The following is a 23,687-nucleotide window of genomic DNA, read 5'->3' as shown; positions in this document are numbered from 1 at the left end:
GGCGACCAATCACTCTTTTAAATTATGATTGTAAACTTTTTAGTAAAATTTTAGCTACACGCATGTCGACCGTTTTAGAGGACGTAATCCACCTGGATCAAGCTTGCGCTGTGCCCGGCAGGAAGATCACGGACAGCCTAATACTGATCAGAGACGCCATCTGTTATGCGAGAGACAGAAACATTCGGCTTGTAGTCCTAAATTTAGACTTCGAAAAAGCATTTGATCGAGTTTCGCACCAGTACCTCCTTAAGGTACTGCAAAAAATGGGCTTTTCTGAGAGGTTTCTAGCTTGGGTGGGACTGCTGTATGAGGACTTAGGCAGCAAAATTCTTGTAAATGGGCATCTTACCAAAGCTGTAAATATCCGCAGCGGTGTCCGTCAGGGGTGTCCCTTATCTCCCCTTCTGTACGTGGCTTGTATTGAGCCACTGGCACAAATCTTGAGAAGGGATAAATGGATTAAAGGACTAGACATCCCAGGAACTGGTGGACTGACGGCGACCTGTGTTTTATATATGGACGACGTGACCCTTTTAGCGACTGACCTTTTATCGGTACGAAGAGCAATGGACTTGACTGACTGGTACGGTCGGGCCTCGGGCGCCAAGCTTAACAGGAGTAAGTCCGAGGCCCTGCTCTTCGGGCCGGGGGGGAACGTTGACAAAGGCGGACTAGATTTGGATTTTAAAGATAATAATTTGAAAATTTTAGGGGTGAAATTTGACAGGGAGGGTGGAGGACAGGGTAACTGGACTGACATGTTAGGGAAAGTTAGGCAAAGACTGGGCTTTTGGGGACTAAGACAACTGACGTATGAAGGCAAGATTTTAATTTTTAAAGCTGTGATTTTACCACTGATTTTACTTGTCTGTTCTGTTTTTAGTCCCCCAAGACGATTCCTAGCCAAGTTGGAGAGGGCGGTATTTTATTTCCTGTGGGGGTCCAAGTGGGAAAGACTCAAGAGGGAGGTCGTCAAAAAGAAAAAAGAGAATGGCGGGAAAGGCCTCCCAGACCCCCACCTGTTTTTAGGCAGCCGCTTTGCCGCCCTCCACATCCAGTATGCACTGACCCCATCCAGAGAACACAAGACAGCAGCCATGACCCGATTCTGGATGGGGTCATACCTAAGAAGCTTGAAAATTTTACCCATTGATCTTAAAAGTCCAGTGTCTTTTAATTTGTCAAAAGAACACCTTTTTATTAAGACATTTTTAAAGAAATACCTTTTAGAAACAAATGATGCCACTATTTTAACTAACCACAAGTCTCTTGTCTCTCTTGTGCAGGATCGAGAATCGGTGAGTCCAGTTCCAGGCCTCACACTAGGTGAGGCCAAAGACGTTTGGAGGAACGCAGCCCACCCAGCTCTCCAGAACAGGCTCAAGGACTTGTCGTGGATGGTGGCTCATGAGATCCTCCCGGTCAGGGCGGTCATGCACTCCAGAGGCATGGCCAAAAACCCCACCTGCCCACGGTCCGGATGTGGTTCCCCGGAGACCGTCCAACATCTGCTCTGGGAGTGCGGTGCTGCGCGGGACCTGTGGGCCAAGACCAGCCCCCTGGTTTTCCCGTGCCTGCCGGCGGGTCGGGCCCAGGTGGGATACAGGCTCGCCATCCTGGGGGTGGGTCAGGGCTTGAAGGAGCTAACATCACAGCAATTTACCTCGCTCTGGCTCACCCTCAACCATATCAAGGATGCCATCTGGGCCACCAGAAACCTGCTGGTGGGGAAACGCGTTACGGTGCCCCTCCACGCGTGCGAGCAATTAGTTAGATCTGCGCTGCAGGAGGCGCCGGACGTCGTCATTCGGATGGGGGGGCTGGGGTCACACCAAAGAGGTCCCGGCCACCCCCGACCCTGGCCGCCCGTAGATGCACCCTCACCACACCGGCTACGGGAACAGCGGGCCAGCGGGCCGGAGGAGAGGGGATCTCCGCTGGGCGCTGGAAGCGAGGAGTCCGGGGCCTGTTCTGGAGACCTGGAGTGAATGGACATTCTTGATAGGGACTCACCCTCGATCCTGTACAAGAGATGTTTTATGTGGCATAATTTATTGTTTTATTGGTTTTTATCTGACATGTTTTATTGTTTTATTCCTATTATTTAAACCATTTACCTTTCTTTTAAAACATACATGGACTTTTTACACAACACACAAACACAAGAAACTTTTAACAGTAAATAATGTGTCCCTTTTAATATGTGTAAAGATCTAAAAGAAAAAATGTACATGCAAATGGAAATAAGGGAATGACACTGTGACAATAAAACTTTTCGAAAGAAAAAAAATCTGTTCTTATCAGTTTAATATCTGATACGTGCCCTACCCGGGCACCACATATTAAATTGATTTTTGGTCCTGGGAGATGGCATAGGGGCTTGCTCCGTCCACTCCACGCATCGACCCGGTATTGCAGTACTTCTGGGAACGGTGCACCCTCCTAAAGTGTTCAATGAAAGAAATGTAGTGGTCTTGTGTGGCAGAAGGTGATAATGGAGCTAGTGTGAGTGGGTGTTGTAGGTGATCATGTGCTATACTAGCCTGGGTAGAATTGTGGTGTAAAAACAAGACAAAAAGGAACCCCTGTTCCTCTGTCAGTTTAACATCTGATCCGTCCACTATTCGGGGACGGCGCATTATGTACATTTATGGCTCATGGAGCCGGATGCGGAGCGTGCAAAAAAAAAAAAAAAAAAAAAAGCCCCTTTTTTGACTGGCAAACCGCTGGTGAGGATTGGGGAGAGGGGCAGGGTGCTTCTGACTGAAGGCCTGGGAATTCATACTTACCTGGCAGGGGAGACACCATGATCAGGAAGGTGGTTCACCCAGGGCGAGGCTCGGCCATTGCACTCTGGGTTGTGCTGACCCCTGCGAATTCCCCAAATGTGGGAATCTCGACTGCATAATTTATGGTAGTGGGGGACTGCGTTCGCGCTCTCCCCTGGACAACACTGGTTAAAAGGGCAGATTGTTAAAGCTCCACTTGAGGTTCTTTTGTTTTGTTTTTTTTTCTCCACTTCTTCAATATCCAGAGGCAGTCCAGAGAGTTGAACTGCGGCGGTTGCTCGAGAGATACGAAACAGTCTAGGACCGGTCTGTGTGAGGAGGGTTTTCTTTTTTCTCCTCAATTCTTCAAATAGTCTCCAATATTTGACGGACGACTTAGTTCACAGCAGTTGTCCTGGAGGCAAAGTTGTTCGGAATGAGGAGTTCTATCATGTGGTATGAAAACATTGTGCACGTGTGAAACGTCACGTGATATTCAGCCACCCATGTTGTGTTTTTTTCTGTTTACAGCGCCACCAAGTGGCCAGTCGCCGCATTCCTCTTCACGTGACCACGGGCTGAGCCCGTACACAGGTGTACCGAGTTGGGTGCAATTGTCTCATTCCGTTGGAGAGTTATAGCCGTTTAAGTAAAGCCCGCCTCGCCCACCCCCAACGTTTTGGCGTACCGTCGCCAACGTGGATGGAAATTCCAACTGTTTCCCGATCCCTGTTGGCAGTCAGACTCCAGAGAATCTTTCTGCACCGGTTTGGGTCAGATCGGGCAAAAAACCTAGGACTAGTGTGCAAAAGTAGGTTTTTCAGAAAATCCAAAATACCCGAAAATCTCGCCAGCGCGACCACCCAATCCGAGGCATGCATCTTGTTCGGCTCGAGCCAAGGATTCCGGTGATGTAAGACACTTGGGTCTGCGACCGACGGTCGAGGAGTTACGAGCCATTTCGTACTTTTGATCGCTGCAGCGCCACCTTGGGGCCGATCGGGGCGAGCCTTGGTGAGGTTGTAGTACCGGGCCGGTCCTACCATCCCTCAGAGTTTCAAGTCTCTACCACGGACGCTTTGGTCTGCCCGCTCACTTTTAAGGCGGAATGTTGATGATCCAAAATCCCAGGTTGCACTCCAGAGTGTCGTGCTGTGCACTCTGTTGTGATCCATTTTCGGTGTCAACCAATCTGAGCTGAGCTTGTTTGCCGGCGACCTTAGACCCTCTCGCCGCGGCCCAGGTGGGCGTGGCCTTTGCCGGCTCCCCCGCCTCGGCGTCGCTGCGTCATCGCTTCTCGGCCTTTTGGCTAAGATCAAGTGTAGTATCTGTTCTTATCAGTTTAATATCTGATACGTGCCCTACCCGGGCACCACATATTAAATTGATTTTTGGTCCTGGGAGATGGCATAGGGGCTTGCTCCGTCCACTCCACGCATCGACCCGGTATTGCAGTACTTCTGGGAACGGTGCACCCTCCTAAAGTGTTCAATGAAAGAAATGTAGTGGTCTTGTGTGGCAGAAGGTGATAATGGAGCTAGTGTGAGTGGGTGTTGTAGGTGATCATGTGCTATACTAGCCTGGGTAGAATTGTGGTGTAAAAACAAGACAAAAAGGAACCCCTGTTCCTCTGTCAGTTTAACATCTGATCCGTCCACTATTCGGGGACGGCGCATTATGTACATTTATGGCTCATGGAGCCGGATGCGGAGCGTGCAAAAAAAAAAAAAAAAAAAAAAGCCCCTTTTTTGACTGGCAAACCGCTGGTGAGGATTGGGGAGAGGGGCAGGGTGCTTCTGACTGAAGGCCTGGGAATTCATACTTACCTGGCAGGGGAGACACCATGATCAGGAAGGTGGTTCACCCAGGGCGAGGCTCGGCCATTGCACTCTGGGTTGTGCTGACCCCTGCGAATTCCCCAAATGTGGGAATCTCGACTGCATAATTTATGGTAGTGGGGGACTGCGTTCGCGCTCTCCCCTGGACAACACTGGTTAAAAGGGCAGATTGTTAAAGCTCCACTTGAGGTTCTTTTGTTTTGTTTTTTTTCTCCACTTCTTCAATATCCAGAGGCAGTCCAGAGAGTTGAACTGCGGCGGTTGCTCGAGAGATACGAAACAGTCTAGGACCGGTCTGTGTGAGGAGGGTTTTCTTTTTTCTCCTCAATTCTTCAAATAGTCTCCAATATTTGACGGACGACTTAGTTCACAGCAGTTGTCCTGGAGGCAAAGTTGTTCGGAATGAGGAGTTCTATCATGTGGTATGAAAACATTGTGCACGTGTGAAACGTCACGTGATATTCAGCCACCCATGTTGTGTTTTTTTCTGTTTACAGCGCCACCAAGTGGCCAGTCGCCGCATTCCTCTTCACGTGACCACGGGCTGAGCCCGTACACAGGTGTACCGAGTTGGGTGCAATTGTCTCATTCCGTTGGAGAGTTATAGCCGTTTAAGTAAAGCCCGCCTCGCCCACCCCCAACGTTTTGGCGTACCGTCGCCAACGTGGATGGAAATTCCAACTGTTTCCCGATCCCTGTTGGCAGTCAGACTCCAGAGAATCTTTCTGCACCGGTTTGGGTCAGATCGGGCAAAAAACCTAGGACTAGTGTGCAAAAGTAGGTTTTTCAGAAAATCCAAAATACCCGAAAATCTCGCCAGCGCGACCACCCAATCCGAGGCATGCATCTTGTTCGGCTCGAGCCAAGGATTCCGGTGATGTAAGACACTTGGGTCTGCGACCGACGGTCGAGGAGTTACGAGCCATTTCGTACTTTTGATCGCTGCAGCGCCACCTTGGGGCCGATCGGGGCGAGCCTTGGTGAGGTTGTAGTACCGGGCCGGTCCTACCATCCCTCAGAGTTTCAAGTCTCTACCACGGACGCTTTGGTCTGCCCGCTCACTTTTAAGGCGGAATGTTGATGATCCAAAATCCCAGGTTGCACTCCAGAGTGTCGTGCTGTGCACTCTGTTGTGATCCATTTTCGGTGTCAACCAATCTGAGCTGAGCTTGTTTGCCGGCGACCTTAGACCCTCTCGCCGCGGCCCAGGTGGGCGTGGCCTTTGCCGGCTCCCCCGCCTCGGCGTCGCTGCGTCATCGCTTCTCGGCCTTTTGGCTAAGATCAAGTGTAGTATCTGTTCTTATCAGTTTAATATCTGATACGTGCCCTACCCGGGCACCACATATTAAATTGATTTTTGGTCCTGGGAGATGGCATAGGGGCTTGCTCCGTCCACTCCACGCATCGACCCGGTATTGCAGTACTTCTGGGAACGGTGCACCCTCCTAAAGTGTTCAATGAAAGAAATGTAGTGGTCTTGTGTGGCAGAAGGTGATAATGGAGCTAGTGTGAGTGGGTGTTGTAGGTGATCATGTGCTATACTAGCCTGGGTAGAATTGTGGTGTAAAAACAAGACAAAAAGGAACCCCTGTTCCTCTGTCAGTTTAACATCTGATCTGTCCACTATTCGGGGACGGCGCATTATGTACATTTATGGCTCATGGAGCCGGATGCGGAGCGTGCAAAAAAAAAAAAAAAAAAAAAAGCCCCTTTTTTGACTGGCAAACCGCTGGTGAGGATTGGGGAGAGGGGCAGGGTGCTTCTGACTGAAGGCCTGGGAATTCATACTTACCTGGCAGGGGAGACACCATGATCAGGAAGGTGGTTCACCCAGGGCGAGGCTCGGCCATTGCACTCTGGGTTGTGCTGACCCCTGCGAATTCCCCAAATGTCGGAATCTCGACTGCATAATTTATGGTAGTGGGGGACTGCGTTCGCGCTCTCCCCTGGACAACACTGGTTAAAAGGGCAGATTGTTAAAGCTCCACTTGAGGTTCTTTTGTTTTGTTTTTTTTCTCCACTTCTTCAATATCCAGAGGCAGTCCAGAGAGTTGAACTGCGGCGGTTGCTCGAGAGATACGAAACAGTCTAGGACCGGTCTGTGTGAGGAGGGTTTTCTTTTTTCTCCTCAATTCTTCAAATAGTCTCCAATATTTGACGGACGACTTAGTTCACAGCAGTTGTCCTGGAGGCAAAGTTGTTCGGAATGAGGAGTTCTATCATGTGGTATGAAAACATTGTGCACGTGTGAAACGTCACGTGATATTCAGCCACCCATGTTGTGTTTTTTTCTGTTTACAGCGCCACCAAGTGGCCAGTCGCCGCATTCCTCTTCACGTGACCACGGGCTGAGCCCGTACACAGGTGTACCGAGTTGGGTGCAATTGTCTCATTCCGTTGGAGAGTTATAGCCGTTTAAGTAAAGCCCGCCTCGCCCACCCCCAACGTTTTGGCGTACCGTCGCCAACGTGGATGGAAATTCCAACTGTTTCCCGATCCCTGTTGGCAGTCAGACTCCAGAGAATCTTTCTGCACCGGTTTGGGTCAGATCGGGCAAAAAACCTAGGACTAGTGTGCAAAAGTAGGTTTTTCAGAAAATCCAAAATACCCGAAAATCTCGCCAGCGCGACCACCCAATCCGAGGCATGCATCTTGTTCGGCTCGAGCCAAGGATTCCGGTGATGTAAGACACTTGGGTCTGCGACCGACGGTCGAGGAGTTACGAGCCATTTCGTACTTTTGATCGCTGCAGCGCCACCTTGGGGCCGATCGGGGCGAGCCTTGGTGAGGTTGTAGTACCGGGCCGGTCCTACCATCCCTCAGAGTTTCAAGTCTCTACCACGGACGCTTTGGTCTGCCCGCTCACTTTTAAGGCGGAATGTTGATGATCCAAAATCCCAGGTTGCACTCCAGAGTGTCGTGCTGTGCACTCTGTTGTGATCCATTTTCGGTGTCAACCAATCTGAGCTGAGCTTGTTTGCCGGCGACCTTAGACCCTCTCGCCGCGGCCCAGGTGGGCGTGGCCTTTGCCGGCTCCCCCGCCTCGGCGTCGCTGCGTCATCGCTTCTCGGCCTTTTGGCTAAGATCAAGTATCTTGTCAAACGGTTCAGACTGCGATCGCCTCTTGGAGGTTCTTGGCTCGAGATCTTCTGGTATCCCGAGCCACACATCTCTCGAGAGGTAGATTGAACCAGCTGATTTTACTCCTTCTCAGTTTTAAGGTAAGACCATATTATCTATTTATTTATTTATTGTCTATTTATTTATTTATTTAATATTTATTGGGTTTTTAAAGTTTTAGGCTGTTGGTGCCTCCACCATGTCGGCAGCTCGTGCCGGTGTGCGGAGGCACCACAGCGTGCGGTTTTTATTTAGAGAGGTCGAGGGGAAGCTCCTGGGTATGTCCCGCATGGACTTTTCCAGGAAGCTGATCCAAAAGACCTTACATTTTAAGCCCGAGGACTTGAATTGTTTGATGACTCTGCCCCTGAACAAAGGATTTGATGTTAGCTTTAAGGCTGCTTCCCTGCTAAATGATTTTTGGCAACGGTTTGAAAATGTTAAGGCCCAGTTCTCCATGTTCACTGTGGAGAAACTTTCTGATAACACTCTTAAAACAGTGATTGTTAGGATGTTTAATGAAACAGTGACTGGAGATGATATTTGTGTCTGGCTGGGTAGATTTTGCACTGTTAGAAGTCAGCCTGTCAAAGTGCTAGATGAGGATGGCATTTGGAATTGCTCCTGGCGGATTCCCATTAAACAATGGGAAGACGCTGGGGGCTACCAGGGCCTGAAACATCTGCCTTCTATGATTGTGCTGGGAGAAAACAGAGGCTACATACACTATCAAGGAATGCCTAAGCTGTGTAGAAAATGTGGAAGAGTTGGGCATCTCGCCGAAGCATGCCAAGAACTAGTATGTGGGAAGTGCAAAGAAATTGGTCACAGTTTTGAAAACTGTACCAATGGCAGGCGGTGCAATCTTTGTGGAGAATCATCCCATCTCTACAGAGACTGCCCTAAAAGTTTTGCCAACAAGCTTAAAATGGCCGCCCCGCAAGCACACCAAACAAAAGAACAAAGGGAGGAGGAGGCGGTCCCTGAGGTTTTGGCGGGAATTACATCTCTCCTGCCAGCCTCAGGGATTGGGGCAGAAGAAGGAAGTGGGGCGGCCACAGGGGCAGAGTCAAACATTCAAACAGCCACCACCACTGTGAAAGATAAGGAAGGAGATGAGATACAGGAAGAAACAGATTCTTCATTAGAAACGGTTCCGGACGCGGTTTTAGAAACCAGTGGGAGTGAAACTGAATGTTCACTCCCAAATGCTCAGGTGCAAAAAAGGCCTGCGGGATCTCCTCTGTTTGACACAGAGGAGAAGAAAGCTAGGGCTGCACATCGCTCAGATAGTTCCTTTTTGGACAATCTGGAGCGTGTGTGGCCCCTAGAATCCCCAAATGAGGTGTCCTTTTTGCACGTAAAGCTAAGAACATCATCACCAAAAGAGCTGCAAGAGGTTTCCTCTGCAGCCTCGGAGGTGGTAAGCATTTGCCTCCCCGACCCCAGTCCATCTGGGAGGAGGGGAAGGCAATTGCCACAAGAAATCACATGATTTTAATGATTTTATTGTAGTCTTTTATTGTCTTCTGTTTTAAATGTCTCATACCTTTTTTACCTTACTGCTCATGACCCTCACAATCTCAACCATCAATGTAAGAAGTGTGAGGTCCACCATACGAGCACAGAGCATTTTATCCTTTTTAAATACTTGTAAATCAGATTTGTTTTTAATACAAGAGTGTGCTTTGCCCTTTTTAAATAGGTACACAAAGATGGAGGAATTATGGCTCCCTGGTCCCTCCATATGGAGCGGATCAAACCAAAACAAAAATGACGGTGTTGCTATTTTAATAAAAAATCCCCATATCTTGGTGAAGGGCAGCACAGTGGTGAGGGATGGGCGGGCTCTTTTAGCAAATCTGAATTTTTTAGGTAGAGATTTAAATGTTCTTAATGTGTATGGTTTTACAGGTAAAAATGAAAGGTATGAGCTTTTAGAAGACTTGCAGTCCCACATGTTAGGTAGGGCGCCCCTAGTGGTGGCAGGGGATTTTAACTGTGTTTTATCAAAAAAAGATAGGAAGAGGGTAGGAGAGGATTTTAAAGTAGATAAGACAACGGTTTTATTGCAGGGCTTAGTGAGAGATTTTAAATTAGTCGACTGTTTTAAAAATGTGCATCAAAGAGAGGAGGGCTACACTTGGTTCAGTAGTGATGGCTCCAGAGCCTCTCGCATCGACTATATTTTTACAAGAGACTGCCCGCCAACCGATGCTACAGTCACCCCCCTTTTCTTTTCTGACCACTTAATGCTGTCTTCCACCCTTTCACTGCCCACAGGTGTGACGGTAGGGGGAGGGCTGTGGAAGCTGAACTGCTCCCTCTTAGAAGATGAGGATGTAGTAAAGGAATATAGGGAGCAGTTCAGCCAATGGCAGACCCTCCAAGACTTTTACGATACACGCGCACAGTGGTGGGAGATGGTAAAGGACCGGACAAGACAGTTTTTTAGGAAAGTAGGAAGGGACAAGAAGAATAGGGAAAAGAGATACATGATGGGGCTGCAAAAAAGACTACAAAGATATTTTAATCTTTTTAATAATGGTTTTGATTTTAATGACGAAATGAAAGAGGTCAAAAAAGAAATGTCAGTTTTATCCAGTTATCAAAGTAAAGGGTTTATTTTAAGAAGTAAAGAGAGAGAGATAGAAGAAGGTGAAAAATGTACTAGGTATTTTTTTAAAAAGATATTAACAAGGGGAGGGGCTATAACTAGTGTAAAAGTAGAAGGGAGGGATGTAAAAACAACAGATGAAATTTTAAAAGGGGTTGAGTATTTCTACCAAGAGTTATACAGTCCAAAAGATGTACATGACACCACTCTAAAGGAAGTTTTAAATTTTTTAGTCAAGAAAGTAAAGAGTCCAAATGAGCTTTTAATACAAGATTTTACCATTTTAGAAACTCAAAAAGCACTGAAAGGTTTTAAGAGGGGTAAATCCCCAGGGGAAGATGGACTCCCCCTGGAGTTTTATCTTACCTTTTGGGACATTTTAGCTCACGAATTACTGACTGTTTTTAAGGACTTTGAGACCCTTGACAGACTTCCGGACAGTTTTAGAATAGGGATAGTTTCTTTACTTTACAAAAAAGGTGACCGGACTGACTTAAAAAATTGGAGACCTATTACTCTTTTAAATTTTGATAGCAAACTTTTCAGTAAAATTTTAGCTACACGTATGTCGACCGTTTTAGAGGACGTAATCCACCCGGATCAAGCTTGCGCTGTGCCCAGAAGAAAGATAACAGACAGCCTAGTTCTGATTAGAGATGCCATCTGTTATGCGAGAGACAGAAACATCCGGCTTGTAGCCCTAAATTTAGATTTCGAAAAAGCCTTTGATCGGGTCTCGCACCAGTACCTCCTTCAGGTACTGCAAAAAATGGGCTTTCCAGAGAGGTTTATAGCTTGGGTGGGGCTGCTCTATGAGGGTTTTAGCAGCAAATTTCTTGTAAATGGGCATCTTTCCAAAGCTGTAAATATCCACAGCGGTGTCCGTCAGGGGTGTCCTTTATCTCCCCTTCTGTATGTGGCTTGTATTGAGCCACTGGCACAGATCTTGAGAAGGGATAAATGGATTAAAGGACTAGACATCCCAGGAACTGGTGGACTGACGGCGACCTGTGTTTTATATATGGATGACGTGACTCTTTTAGCGACTGACCTTTTATCAGTACGAAGAGCAATGGACTTGACTGACTGGTACGGTCGGGCCTCGGGCGCCAAGCTTAACAGGAGTAAGTCCGAGGCCCTGCTCTTCGGGCCGTGGGGCGACATGGACACAGGAGGACTAGATTTGGATTTTAAAGAAAATGATTTGAAAATTTTAGGTGTGAAATTTGACAGGGAGGGTGGAGGACAAGGAAACTGGACTGACATGTTAGGGAAAGTTAGGCAAAGACTGGGCTTTTGGGGACTAAGACAACTGACGCTAGAAGGCAAGATTTTAATTTTTAAAGCTGTGATTTTACCACTGATTTTACTTGTCTGTTCTGTTTTTAGTCCCCCAAGACGATTCCTAGCCAAGTTGGAGAGGGCGGTATTTTATTTCCTGTGGGGGTCCAAGTGGGAAAGACTCAAGAGGGAGGTTGTCAAAAAGAAAAAAGAGAATGGCGGGAAAGGCCTCCCAGACCCCCACCTGTTTTTAGGCAGCCGCTTTGCCGCCCTCCACATCCAGTATGCACTGACCCCATCCAGAGAACACAAGACAGCAGCCATGACCCGATTCTGGATGGGGTCATACCTAAGAAGCTTGAAAATTTTACCCATTGATCTTAAAAGCCCAGTGTCTTTTAATTTGTCAAAAGAACACCTTTTTATTAAGACATTTTTAAAGAAATACCTTTTAGAAACAAATGATGCCACTATTTTAACTAACCACAAGTCTCTTGTCTCTCTTGTGCAGGATCGAGAATCGGTGAGTCCAGTTCCAGGCCTCACACTAGGTGAGGCCAAAGACGTTTGGAGGAACGCAGCCCACCCAGCTCTCCAGAACAGGCTCAAGGACTTGTCGTGGATGGTGGCTCATGAGATCCTCCCGGTCAGGGCGGTCATGCACTCCAGAGGCATGGCCAAAAACCCCACCTGCCCACGGTCCGGATGTGGTTCCCCGGAGACCGTCCAACATCTGCTCTGGGAGTGCGGCGTTGCGCGGGACCTGTGGGCCAAGACCGGCCCCCTGTTTTTCCCGTGCCTGCCGGCGGGTCGGGCCCAGGTGGACTACAAGCTCGCCATCCTGGGGGTGGGTCAGGGCTTGAAGGAGTTGACACCACCAACGTTTGCCTCGCTCTGGCTCACCCTCAACCATATAAAGGATGCCATCTGGGCCACCAGAAACCTGCTGGTGGGGAAACGCGTGACGGTCCCCCTCCACGCGTGCGAGCAAAGAATAAGATCAACGCTGCAGGGTGGGCCGCACGTCGTTATTCGGATGGGGGGGCCGGGGTCACACGGAGAGGGTCCCGGCCGCCACCGTACCTGGCTGCCCGTAGATGCACCCTCACCACTCTGGCTACGGGAACAGCGGGCCAGCGGGCCGGAGGAGAGGGGATCTCCGCTGGGCGCTGGAAGCGAGGAGTCTGGGGCCTGTTCTGGAGACCTGGAGTGAATGGACATTCTTGATAGGGACTCACCCTCGATCCTGTACAAGAGATGTTTTATGTGGCATAATTTATTGTTTTATTGTTTTTTATCTGACATGTTTTATTGTTTTATTCCTATTATTTAAACCATTTACCTTTCTTTTAAAACATACATGGACTTTTTACACAACACACAAACACAAGAAACTTTTAACCGTTAATAATGTATCCCTTTTAATATGTGTAAAAATGTGATCTAAAAGAAAAAAAATGTACATGCAAATGGAAATAATGGAATGACACTGTGACAATAAAACTTTTCGAAAGAAAAAAAAATCTGTTCTTATCAGTTTAATATCTGATACGTGCCCTACCCGGGCACCACATATTAAATTGATTTTTGGTCCTGGGAGATGGCATAGGGGCTTGCTCCGTCCACTCCACGCATCGACCCGGTATTGCAGTACTTCTGGGAACGGTGCACCCTCCTAAAGTGTTCAATGAAAGAAATGTAGTGGTCTTGTGTGGCAGAAGGTGATAATGGAGCTAGTGTGAGTGGGTGTTGTAGGTGATCATGTGCTATACTAGCCTGGGTAGAATTGTGGTGTAAAAACAAGACAAAAAGGAACCCCTGTTCCTCTGTCAGTTTAACATCTGATCCGTCCACTATTCGGGGACGGCGCATTATGTACATTTATGGCTCATGGAGCCGGATGCGGAGCGTGCAAAAAAAAAAAAAAAAAAAAAAAGCCCCTTTTTTGACTGGCAAACCGCTGGTGAGGATTGGGGAGAGGGGCAGGGTGCTTCTGACTGAAGGCCTGGGAATTCATACTTACCTGGCAGGGGAGACACCATGATCAGGAAGGTGGTTCACCCAGGGCGAGGCTCGGCCATTGCACTCTGGGTTGTGCTGACCCCTGCGAATTCCCCAAATGTGGGAATCTCGACTGCATAATTTATGGTAGTGGGGGACTGCGTTCGCGCTCTCCCCTGGACAACACTGGTTAAAAGGGCAGATTGTTAAAGCTCCACTTGAGGTTCTTTTGTTTTGTTTTTTTTCTCCACTTCTTCAATATCCAGAGGCAGTCCAGAGAGTTGAACTGCGGCGGTTGCTCGAGAGATACGAAACAGTCTAGGACCGGTCTGTGTGAGGAGGGTTTTCTTTTTTCTCCTCAATTCTTCAAATAGTCTCCAATATTTGACGGACGACTTAGTTCACAGCAGTTGTCCTGGAGGCAAAGTTGTTCGGAATGAGGAGTTCTATCATGTGGTATGAAAACATTGTGCACGTGTGAAACGTCACGTGATATTCAGCCACCCATGTTGTGTTTTTTTCTGTTTACAGCGCCACCAAGTGGCCAGTCGCCGCATTCCTCTTCACGTGACCACGGGCTGAGCCCGTACACAGGTGTACCGAGTTGGGTGCAATTGTCTCATTCCGTTGGAGAGTTATAGCCGTTTAAGTAAAGCCCGCCTCGCCCACCCCCAACGTTTTGGCGTACCGTCGCCAACGTGGATGGAAATTCCAACTGTTTCCCGATCCCTGTTGGCAGTCAGACTCCAGAGAATCTTTCTGCACCGGTTTGGGTCAGATCGGGCAAAAAACCTAGGACTAGTGTGCAAAAGTAGGTTTTTCAGAAAATCCAAAATACCCGAAAATCTCGCCAGCGCGACCACCCAATCCGAGGCATGCATCTTGTTCGGCTCGAGCCAAGGATTCCGGTGATGTAAGACACTTGGGTCTGCGACCGACGGTCGAGGAGTTACGAGCCATTTCGTACTTTTGATCGCTGCAGCGCCACCTTGGGGCCGATCGGGGCGAGCCTTGGTGAGGTTGTAGTACCGGGCCGGTCCTACCATCCCTCAGAGTTTCAAGTCTCTACCACGGACGCTTTGGTCTGCCCGCTCACTTTTAAGGCGGAATGTTGATGATCCAAAATCCCAGGTTGCACTCCAGAGTGTCGTGCTGTGCACTCTGTTGTGATCCATTTTCGGTGTCAACCAATCTGAGCTGAGCTTGTTTGCCGGCGACCTTAGACCCTCTCGCCGCGGCCCAGGTGGGCGTGGCCTTTGCCGGCTCCCCCGCCTCGGCGTCGCTGCGTCATCGCTTCTCGGCCTTTTGGCTAAGATCAAGTGTAGTATCTGTTCTTATCAGTTTAATATCTGATACGTGCCCTACCCGGGCACCACATATTAAATTGATTTTTGGTCCTGGGAGATGGCATAGGGGCTTGCTCCGTCCACTCCACGCATCGACCCGGTATTGCAGTACTTCTGGGAACGGTGCACCCTCCTAAAGTGTTCAATGAAAGAAATGTAGTGGTCTTGTGTGGCAGAAGGTGATAATGGAGCTAGTGTGAGTGGGTGTTGTAGGTGATCATGTGCTATACTAGCCTGGGTAGAATTGTGGTGTAAAAACAAGACAAAAAGGAACCCCTGTTCCTCTGTCAGTTTAACATCTGATCCGTCCACTATTCGGGGACGGCGCATTATGTACATTTATGGCTCATGGAGCCGGATGCGGAGCGTGCAAAAAAAAAAAAAAAAAAAAAAGCCCCTTTTTTGACTGGCAAACCGCTGGTGAGGATTGGGGAGAGGGGCAGGGTGCTTCTGACTGAAGGCCTGGGAATTCATACTTACCTGGCAGGGGAGACACCATGATCAGGAAGGTGGTTCACCCAGGGCGAGGCTCGGCCATTGCACTCTGGGTTGTGCTGACCCCTGCGAATTCCCCAAATGTGGGAATCTCGACTGCATAATTTATGGTAGTGGGGGACTGCGTTCGCGCTCTCCCCTGGACAACACTGGTTAAAAGGGCAGATTGTTAAAGCTCCACTTGAGGTTCTTTTGTTTTGTTTTTTTTCTCCACTTCTTCAATATCCAGAGGCAGTCCAGAGAGTTGAACTGCGGCGGTTGCTCGAGAGATACGAAACAGTCTAGGACCGGTCTGTGTGAGGAGGGTTTTCTTTTTTCTCCTCAATTCTTCAAATAGTCTCCAATATTTGACGGACGACTTAGTTCACAGCAGTTGTCCTGGAGGCAAAGTTGTTCGGAATGAGGAGTTCTATCATGTGGTATGAAAACATTGTGCACGTGTGAAACGTCACGTGATATTCAGCCACCCATGTTGTGTTTTTTTCTGTTTACAGCGCCACCAAGTGGCCAGTCGCCGCATTCCTCTTCACGTGACCACGGGCTGAGCCCGTACACAGGTGTACCGAGTTGGGTGCAATTGTCTCATTCCGTTGGAGAGTTATAGCCGTTTAAGTAAAGCCCGCCTCGCCCACCCCCAACGTTTTGGCGTACCGTCGCCAACGTGGATGGAAATTCCAACTGTTTCCCGATCCCTGTTGGCAGTCAGACTCCAGAGAATCTTTCTGCACCGGTTTGGGTCAGATCGGGCAAAAAACCTAGGACTAGTGTGCAAAAGTAGGTTTTTCAGAAAATCCAAAATACCCGAAAATCTCGCCAGCGCGACCACCCAATCCGAGGCATGCATCTTGTTCGGCTCGAGCCAAGGATTCCGGTGATGTAAGACACTTGGGTCTGCGACCGACGGTCGAGGAGTTACGAGCCATTTCGTACTTTTGATCGCTGCAGCGCCACCTTGGGGCCGATCGGGGCGAGCCTTGGTGAGGTTGTAGTACCGGGCCGGTCCTACCATCCCTCAGAGTTTCAAGTCTCTACCACGGACGCTTTGGTCTGCCCGCTCACTTTTAAGGCGGAATGTTGATGATCCAAAATCCCAGGTTGCACTCCAGAGTGTCGTGCTGTGCACTCTGTTGTGATCCATTTTCGGTGTCAACCAATCTGAGCTGAGCTTGTTTGCCGGCGACCTTAGACCCTCTCGCCGCGGCCCAGGTGGGCGTGGCCTTTGCCGGCTCCCCCGCCTCGGCGTCGCTGCGTCATCGCTTCTCGGCCTTTTGGCTAAGATCAAGTATCTTGTCAAACGGTTCAGACTGCGATCGCCTCTTGGAGGTTCTTGGCTCGAGATCTTCTGGTATCCCGAGCCACACATCTCTCGAGAGGTAGATTGAACCAGCTGATTTTACTCCTTCTCAGTTTTAAGGTAAGACCATATTATCTATTTATTTATTTATTGTCTATTTATTTATTTATTTAATATTTATTGGGTTTTTAAAGTTTTAGGCTGTTGGTGCCTCCACCATGTCGGCAGCTCGTGCCGGTGTGCGGAGGCACCACAGCGTGCGGTTTTTATTTAGAGAGGTCGAGGGGAAGCTCCTGGGTATGTCCCGCATGGACTTTTCCAGGAAGCTGATCCAAAAGACCTTACATTTTAAGCCCGAGGACTTGAATTGTTTGATGACTCTGCCCCTGAACAAAGGATTTGATGTTAGCTTTAAGGCTGCTTCCCTGCTAAATGATTTTTGGCAACGGTTTGAAAATGTTAAGGCCCAGTTCTCCATGTTCACTGTGGAGAAACTTTCTGATAACACTCTTAAAACAGTGATTGTTAGGATGTTTAATGAAACAGTGACTGGAGATGATATTTGTGTCTGGCTGGGTAGATTTTGCACTGTTAGAAGTCAGCCTGTCAAAGTGCTAGATGAGGATGGCATTTGGAATTGCTCCTGGCGGATTCCCATTAAACAATGGGAAGACGCTGGGGGCTACCAGGGCCTGAAACATCTGCCTTCTATGATTGTGCTGGGAGAAAACAGAGGCTACATACACTATCAAGGAATGCCTAAGCTGTGTAGAAAATGTGGAAGAGTTGGGCATCTCGCCGAAGCATGCCAAGAACTAGTATGTGGGAAGTGCAAAGAAATTGGTCACAGTTTTGAAAACTGTACCAATGGCAGGCGGTGCAATCTTTGTGGAGAATCATCCCATCTCTACAGAGACTGCCCTAAAAGTTTTGCCAACAAGCTTAAAATGGCCGCCCCGCAAGCACACCAAACAAAAGAACAAAGGGAGGAGGAGGCGGTCCCTGAGGTTTTGGCGGGAATTACATCTCTCCTGCCAGCCTCAGGGATTGGGGCAGAAGAAGGAAGTGGGGCGGCCACAGGGGCAGAGTCAAACATTCAAACAGCCACCACCACTGTGAAAGATAAGGAAGGAGATGAGATACAGGAAGAAACAGATTCTTCATTAGAAACGGTTCCGGACGCGGTTTTAGAAACCAGTGGGAGTGAAACTGAATGTTCACTCCCAAATGCTCAGGTGCAAAAAAGGCCTGCGGGATCTCCTCTGTTTGACACAGAGGAGAAGAAAGCTAGGGCTGCACATCGCTCAGATAGTTCCTTTTTGGACAATCTGGAGCGTGTGTGGCCCCTAGAATCCCCAAATGAGGTGTCCTTTTTGCACGTAAAGCTAAGAACATCATCACCAAAAGAGCTGCAAGAGGTTTCCTCTGCAGCCTCGGAGGTGGTAAGCATTTGCCTCCCCGACCCCAGTCCATCTGGGAGGAGGGGAAGGCAATTGCCACAAGAAATCACATGATTTTAATGATTTTATTGTAGTCTTTTATTGTCTTCTGTTTTAAATGTCTCATACCTTTTTTACCTTACTGCTCATGACCCTCACAATCTCAACCATCAATGTAAGAAGTGTGAGGTCCACCATACGAGCACAGAGCATTTTATCCTTTTTAAATACTTGTAAATCAGATTTGTTTTTAATACAAGAGTGTGCTTTGCCCTTTTTAAATAGGTACACAAAGATGGAGGAATTATGGCTCCCTGGTCCCTCCATATGGAGCGGATCAAACCAAAACAAAAATGACGGTGTTGCTATTTTAATAAAAAATCCCCATATCTTGGTGAAGGGCAGCACAGTGGTGAGGGATGGGCGGGCTCTTTTAGCAAATCTGAATTTTTTAGGTAGAGATTTAAATGTTCTTAATGTGTATGGTTTTACAGGTAAAAATGAAAGGTATGAGCTTTTAGAAGACTTGCAGTCCCACATGTTAGGTAGGGCGCCCCTAGTGGTGGCAGGGGATTTTAACTGTGTTTTATCAAAAAAAGATAGGAAGAGGGTAGGAGAGGATTTTAAAGTAGATAAGACAACGGTTTTATTGCAGGGCTTAGTGAGAGATTTTAAATTAGTCGACTGTTTTAAAAATGTGCATCAAAGAGAGGAGGGCTACACTTGGTTCAGTAGTGATGGCTCCAGAGCCTCTCGCATCGACTATATTTTTACAAGAGACTGCCCGCCAACCGATGCTACAGTCACCCCCCTTTTCTTTTCTGACCACTTAATGCTGTCTTCCACCCTTTCACTGCCCACAGGTGTGACGGTAGGGGGAGGGCTGTGGAAGCTGAACTGCTCCCTCTTAGAAGATGAGGATGTAGTAAAGGAATATAGGGAGCAGTTCAGCCAATGGCAGACCCTCCAAGACTTTTACGATACACGCGCACAGTGGTGGGAGATGGTAAAGGACCGGACAAGACAGTTTTTTAGGAAAGTAGGAAGGGACAAGAAGAATAGGGAAAAGAGATACATGATGGGGCTGCAAAAAAGACTACAAAGATATTTTAATCTTTTTAATAATGGTTTTGATTTTAATGACGAAATGAAAGAGGTCAAAAAAGAAATGTCAGTTTTATCCAGTTATCAAAGTAAAGGGTTTATTTTAAGAAGTAAAGAGAGAGAGATAGAAGAAGGTGAAAAATGTACTAGGTATTTTTTTAAAAAGATATTAACAAGGGGAGGGGCTATAACTAGTGTAAAAGTAGAAGGGAGGGATGTAAAAACAACAGATGAAATTTTAAAAGGGGTTGAGTATTTCTACCAAGAGTTATACAGTCCAAAAGATGTACATGACACCACTCTAAAGGAAGTTTTAAATTTTTTAGTCAAGAAAGTAAAGAGTCCAAATGAGCTTTTAATACAAGATTTTACCATTTTAGAAACTCAAAAAGCACTGAAAGGTTTTAAGAGGGGTAAATCCCCAGGGGAAGATGGACTCCCCCTGGAGTTTTATCTTACCTTTTGGGACATTTTAGCTCACGAATTACTGACTGTTTTTAAGGACTTTGAGACCCTTGACAGACTTCCGGACAGTTTTAGAATAGGGATAGTTTCTTTACTTTACAAAAAAGGTGACCGGACTGACTTAAAAAATTGGAGACCTATTACTCTTTTAAATTTTGATAGCAAACTTTTCAGTAAAATTTTAGCTACACGTATGTCGACCGTTTTAGAGGACGTAATCCACCCGGATCAAGCTTGCGCTGTGCCCAGAAGAAAGATAACAGACAGCCTAGTTCTGATTAGAGATGCCATCTGTTATGCGAGAGACAGAAACATCCGGCTTGTAGCCCTAAATTTAGATTTCGAAAAAGCCTTTGATCGGGTCTCGCACCAGTACCTCCTTCAGGTACTGCAAAAAATGGGCTTTCCAGAGAGGTTTATAGCTTGGGTGGGGCTGCTCTATGAGGGTTTTAGCAGCAAATTTCTTGTAAATGGGCATCTTTCCAAAGCTGTAAATATCCACAGCGGTGTCCGTCAGGGGTGTCCTTTATCTCCCCTTCTGTATGTGGCTTGTATTGAGCCACTGGCACAGATCTTGAGAAGGGATAAATGGATTAAAGGACTAGACATCCCAGGAACTGGTGGACTGACGGCGACCTGTGTTTTATATATGGATGACGTGACTCTTTTAGCGACTGACCTTTTATCAGTACGAAGAGCAATGGACTTGACTGACTGGTACGGTCGGGCCTCGGGCGCCAAGCTTAACAGGAGTAAGTCCGAGGCCCTGCTCTTCGGGCCGTGGGGCGACATGGACACAGGAGGACTAGATTTGGATTTTAAAGAAAATGATTTGAAAATTTTAGGTGTGAAATTTGACAGGGAGGGTGGAGGACAAGGAAACTGGACTGACATGTTAGGGAAAGTTAGGCAAAGACTGGGCTTTTGGGGACTAAGACAACTGACGCTAGAAGGCAAGATTTTAATTTTTAAAGCTGTGATTTTACCACTGATTTTACTTGTCTGTTCTGTTTTTAGTCCCCCAAGACGATTCCTAGCCAAGTTGGAGAGGGCGGTATTTTATTTCCTGTGGGGGTCCAAGTGGGAAAGACTCAAGAGGGAGGTTGTCAAAAAGAAAAAAGAGAATGGCGGGAAAGGCCTCCCAGACCCCCACCTGTTTTTAGGCAGCCGCTTTGCCGCCCTCCACATCCAGTATGCACTGACCCCATCCAGAGAACACAAGACAGCAGCCATGACCCGATTCTGGATGGGGTCATACCTAAGAAGCTTGAAAATTTTACCCATTGATCTTAAAAGCCCAGTGTCTTTTAATTTGTCAAAAGAACACCTTTTTATTAAGACATTTTTAAAGAAATACCTTTTAGAAACAAATGATGCCACTATTTTAACTAACCACAAGTCTCTTGTCTCTCTTGTGCAGGATCGAGAATCGGTGAGTCCAGTTCCAGGCCTCACACTAGGTGAGGCCAAAGACGTTTGGAGGAACGCAGCCCACCCAGCTCTCCAGAACAGGCTCAAGGACTTGTCGTGGATGGTGGCTCATGAGATCCTCCCGGTCAGGGCGGTCATGCACTCCAGAGGCATGGCCAAAAACCCCACCTGCCCACGGTCCGGATGTGGTTCCCCGGAGACCGTCCAACATCTGCTCTGGGAGTGCGGCGTTGCGCGGGACCTGTGGGCCAAGACCGGCCCCCTGTTTTTCCCGTGCCTGCCGGCGGGTCGGGCCCAGGTGGACTACAAGCTCGCCATCCTGGGGGTGGGTCAGGGCTTGAAGGAGTTGACACCACCAACGTTTGCCTCGCTCTGGCTCACCCTCAACCATATAAAGGATGCCATCTGGGCCACCAGAAACCTGCTGGTGGGGAAACGCGTGACGGTCCCCCTCCACGCGTGCGAGCAAAGAATAAGATCAACGCTGCAGGGTGGGCCGCACGTCGTTATTCGGATGGGGGGGCCGGGGTCACACGGAGAGGGTCCCGGCCGCCACCGTACCTGGCTGCCCGTAGATGCACCCTCACCACTCTGGCTACGGGAACAGCGGGCCAGCGGGCCGGAGGAGAGGGGATCTCCGCTGGGCGCTGGAAGCGAGGAGTCTGGGGCCTGTTCTGGAGACCTGGAGTGAATGGACATTCTTGATAGGGACTCACCCTCGATCCTGTACAAGAGATGTTTTATGTGGCATAATTTATTGTTTTATTGTTTTTTATCTGACATGTTTTATTGTTTTATTCCTATTATTTAAACCATTTACCTTTCTTTTAAAACATACATGGACTTTTTACACAACACACAAACACAAGAAACTTTTAACCGTTAATAATGTATCCCTTTTAATATGTGTAAAAATGTGATCTAAAAGAAAAAAAATGTACATGCAAATGGAAATAATGGAATGACACTGTGACAATAAAACTTTTCGAAAGAAAAAAAAATCTGTTCTTATCAGTTTAATATCTGATACGTGCCCTACCCGGGCACCACATATTAAATTGATTTTTGGTCCTGGGAGATGGCATAGGGGCTTGCTCCGTCCACTCCACGCATCGACCCGGTATTGCAGTACTTCTGGGAACTGTGCACCCTCCTAAAGTGTTCAATGAAAGAAATGTAGTGGTCTTGTGTGGCAGAAGGTGATAATGGAGCTAGTGTGAGTGGGTGTTGTAGGTGATCATGTGCTATACTAGCCTGGGTAGAATTGTGGTGTAAAAACAAGACAAAAAGGAACCCCTGTTCCTCTGTCAGTTTAACATCTGATCCGTCCACTATTCGGGGACGGCGCATTATGTACATTTATGGCTCATGGAGCCGGATGCGGAGCGTGCAAAAAAAAAAAAAAAAAAAAAAAGCCCCTTTTTTGACTGGCAAACCGCTGGTGAGGATTGGGGAGAGGGGCAGGGTGCTTCTGACTGAAGGCCTGGGAATTCATACTTACCTGGCAGGGGAGACACCATGATCAGGAAGGTGGTTCACCCAGGGCGAGGCTCGGCCATTGCACTCTGGGTTGTGCTGACCCCTGCGAATTCCCCAAATGTGGGAATCTCGACTGCATAATTTATGGTAGTGGGGGACTGCGTTCGCGCTCTCCCCTGGACAACACTGGTTAAAAGGGCAGATTGTTAAAGCTCCACTTGAGGTTCTTTTGTTTTGTTTTTTTTCTCCACTTCTTCAATATCCAGAGGCAGTCCAGAGAGTTGAACTGCGGCGGTTGCTCGAGAGATACGAAACAGTCTAGGACCGGTCTGTGTGAGGAGGGTTTTCTTTTTTCTCCTCAATTCTTCAAATAGTCTCCAATATTTGACGGACGACTTAGTTCACAGCAGTTGTCCTGGAGGCAAAGTTGTTCGGAATGAGGAGTTCTATCATGTGGTATGAAAACATTGTGCACGTGTGAAACGTCACGTGATATTCAGCCACCCATGTTGTGTTTTTTTCTGTTTACAGCGCCACCAAGTGGCCAGTCGCCGCATTCCTCTTCACGTGACCACGGGCTGAGCCCGTACACAGGTGTACCGAGTTGGGTGCAATTGTCTCATTCCGTTGGAGAGTTATAGCCGTTTAAGTAAAGCCCGCCTCGCCCACCCCCAACGTTTTGGCGTACCGTCGCCAACGTGGATGGAAATTCCAACTGTTTCCCGATCCCTGTTGGCAGTCAGACTCCAGAGAATCTTTCTGCACCGGTTTGGGTCAGATCGGGCAAAAAACCTAGGACTAGTGTGCAAAAGTAGGTTTTTCAGAAAATCCAAAATACCCGAAAATCTCGCCAGCGCGACCACCCAATCCGAGGCATGCATCTTGTTCGGCTCGAGCCAAGGATTCCGGTGATGTAAGACACTTGGGTCTGCGACCGACGGTCGAGGAGTTACGAGCCATTTCGTACTTTTGATCGCTGCAGCGCCACCTTGGGGCCGATCGGGGC

The 23,687-nt window shown here is 47.9% G+C and overlaps 9 non-coding genes and 3 pseudogenes across 9 annotated transcripts; all 12 read left to right on the top strand.

Annotated features, from left to right (window-relative positions):
* Positions 1–2,270: 2,270 nt before the first annotated feature.
* LOC148996050 (U2 spliceosomal RNA) lies at positions 2,271–2,446 on the top strand (annotated as a pseudogene).
* Positions 2,447–2,784: 338 nt separating this feature from the next.
* LOC148996049 (U1 spliceosomal RNA) lies at positions 2,785–2,949 on the top strand. Its single transcript, XR_016147837.1, has one exon. It is a non-coding gene; the product is annotated as a U1 spliceosomal RNA (small nuclear RNA).
* Positions 2,950–4,060: 1,111 nt separating this feature from the next.
* Positions 4,061–4,251, top strand: LOC148996048 (U2 spliceosomal RNA). Its single transcript, XR_016148724.1, has one exon. It is a non-coding gene; the product is annotated as a U2 spliceosomal RNA (small nuclear RNA).
* A 338-nt stretch (positions 4,252–4,589) lies between these two features.
* Positions 4,590–4,754, top strand: LOC148996047 (U1 spliceosomal RNA). Its single transcript, XR_016147824.1, has one exon. It is a non-coding gene; the product is annotated as a U1 spliceosomal RNA (small nuclear RNA).
* Positions 4,755–5,864: 1,110 nt separating this feature from the next.
* Positions 5,865–6,055, top strand: LOC148996046 (U2 spliceosomal RNA). Its single transcript, XR_016148723.1, has one exon. It is a non-coding gene; the product is annotated as a U2 spliceosomal RNA (small nuclear RNA).
* Positions 6,056–6,393: 338 nt separating this feature from the next.
* On the top strand, positions 6,394–6,558 carry LOC148996045 (U1 spliceosomal RNA). The gene has a single exon (XR_016147714.1). It is a non-coding gene; the product is annotated as a U1 spliceosomal RNA (small nuclear RNA).
* Positions 6,559–13,126: 6,568 nt separating this feature from the next.
* LOC148996044 (U2 spliceosomal RNA) lies at positions 13,127–13,303 on the top strand (annotated as a pseudogene).
* A 339-nt stretch (positions 13,304–13,642) lies between these two features.
* On the top strand, positions 13,643–13,807 carry LOC148996043 (U1 spliceosomal RNA). The gene has a single exon (XR_016147798.1). It is a non-coding gene; the product is annotated as a U1 spliceosomal RNA (small nuclear RNA).
* Positions 13,808–14,917: 1,110 nt separating this feature from the next.
* On the top strand, positions 14,918–15,108 carry LOC148996042 (U2 spliceosomal RNA). The gene has a single exon (XR_016148722.1). It is a non-coding gene; the product is annotated as a U2 spliceosomal RNA (small nuclear RNA).
* Positions 15,109–15,446: 338 nt separating this feature from the next.
* Positions 15,447–15,611, top strand: LOC148996041 (U1 spliceosomal RNA). The gene has a single exon (XR_016147773.1). It is a non-coding gene; the product is annotated as a U1 spliceosomal RNA (small nuclear RNA).
* A 6,568-nt stretch (positions 15,612–22,179) lies between these two features.
* On the top strand, positions 22,180–22,356 carry LOC148996040 (U2 spliceosomal RNA; annotated as a pseudogene).
* A 339-nt stretch (positions 22,357–22,695) lies between these two features.
* Positions 22,696–22,860, top strand: LOC148996039 (U1 spliceosomal RNA). The gene has a single exon (XR_016147755.1). It is a non-coding gene; the product is annotated as a U1 spliceosomal RNA (small nuclear RNA).
* The last annotated feature ends 827 nt before the right edge of the window (positions 22,861–23,687 follow it).

The sequence above is a fragment of the Pimephales promelas genome, chromosome 2 (genome assembly GCF_988280905.1).
Source record: "Pimephales promelas chromosome 2, fPimPro1.hap1.1, whole genome shotgun sequence".
Taxonomy (NCBI): domain Eukaryota; kingdom Metazoa; phylum Chordata; class Actinopteri; order Cypriniformes; family Leuciscidae; genus Pimephales; species Pimephales promelas.
This window is presented reverse-complemented; position numbering and strand designations above follow the sequence as displayed.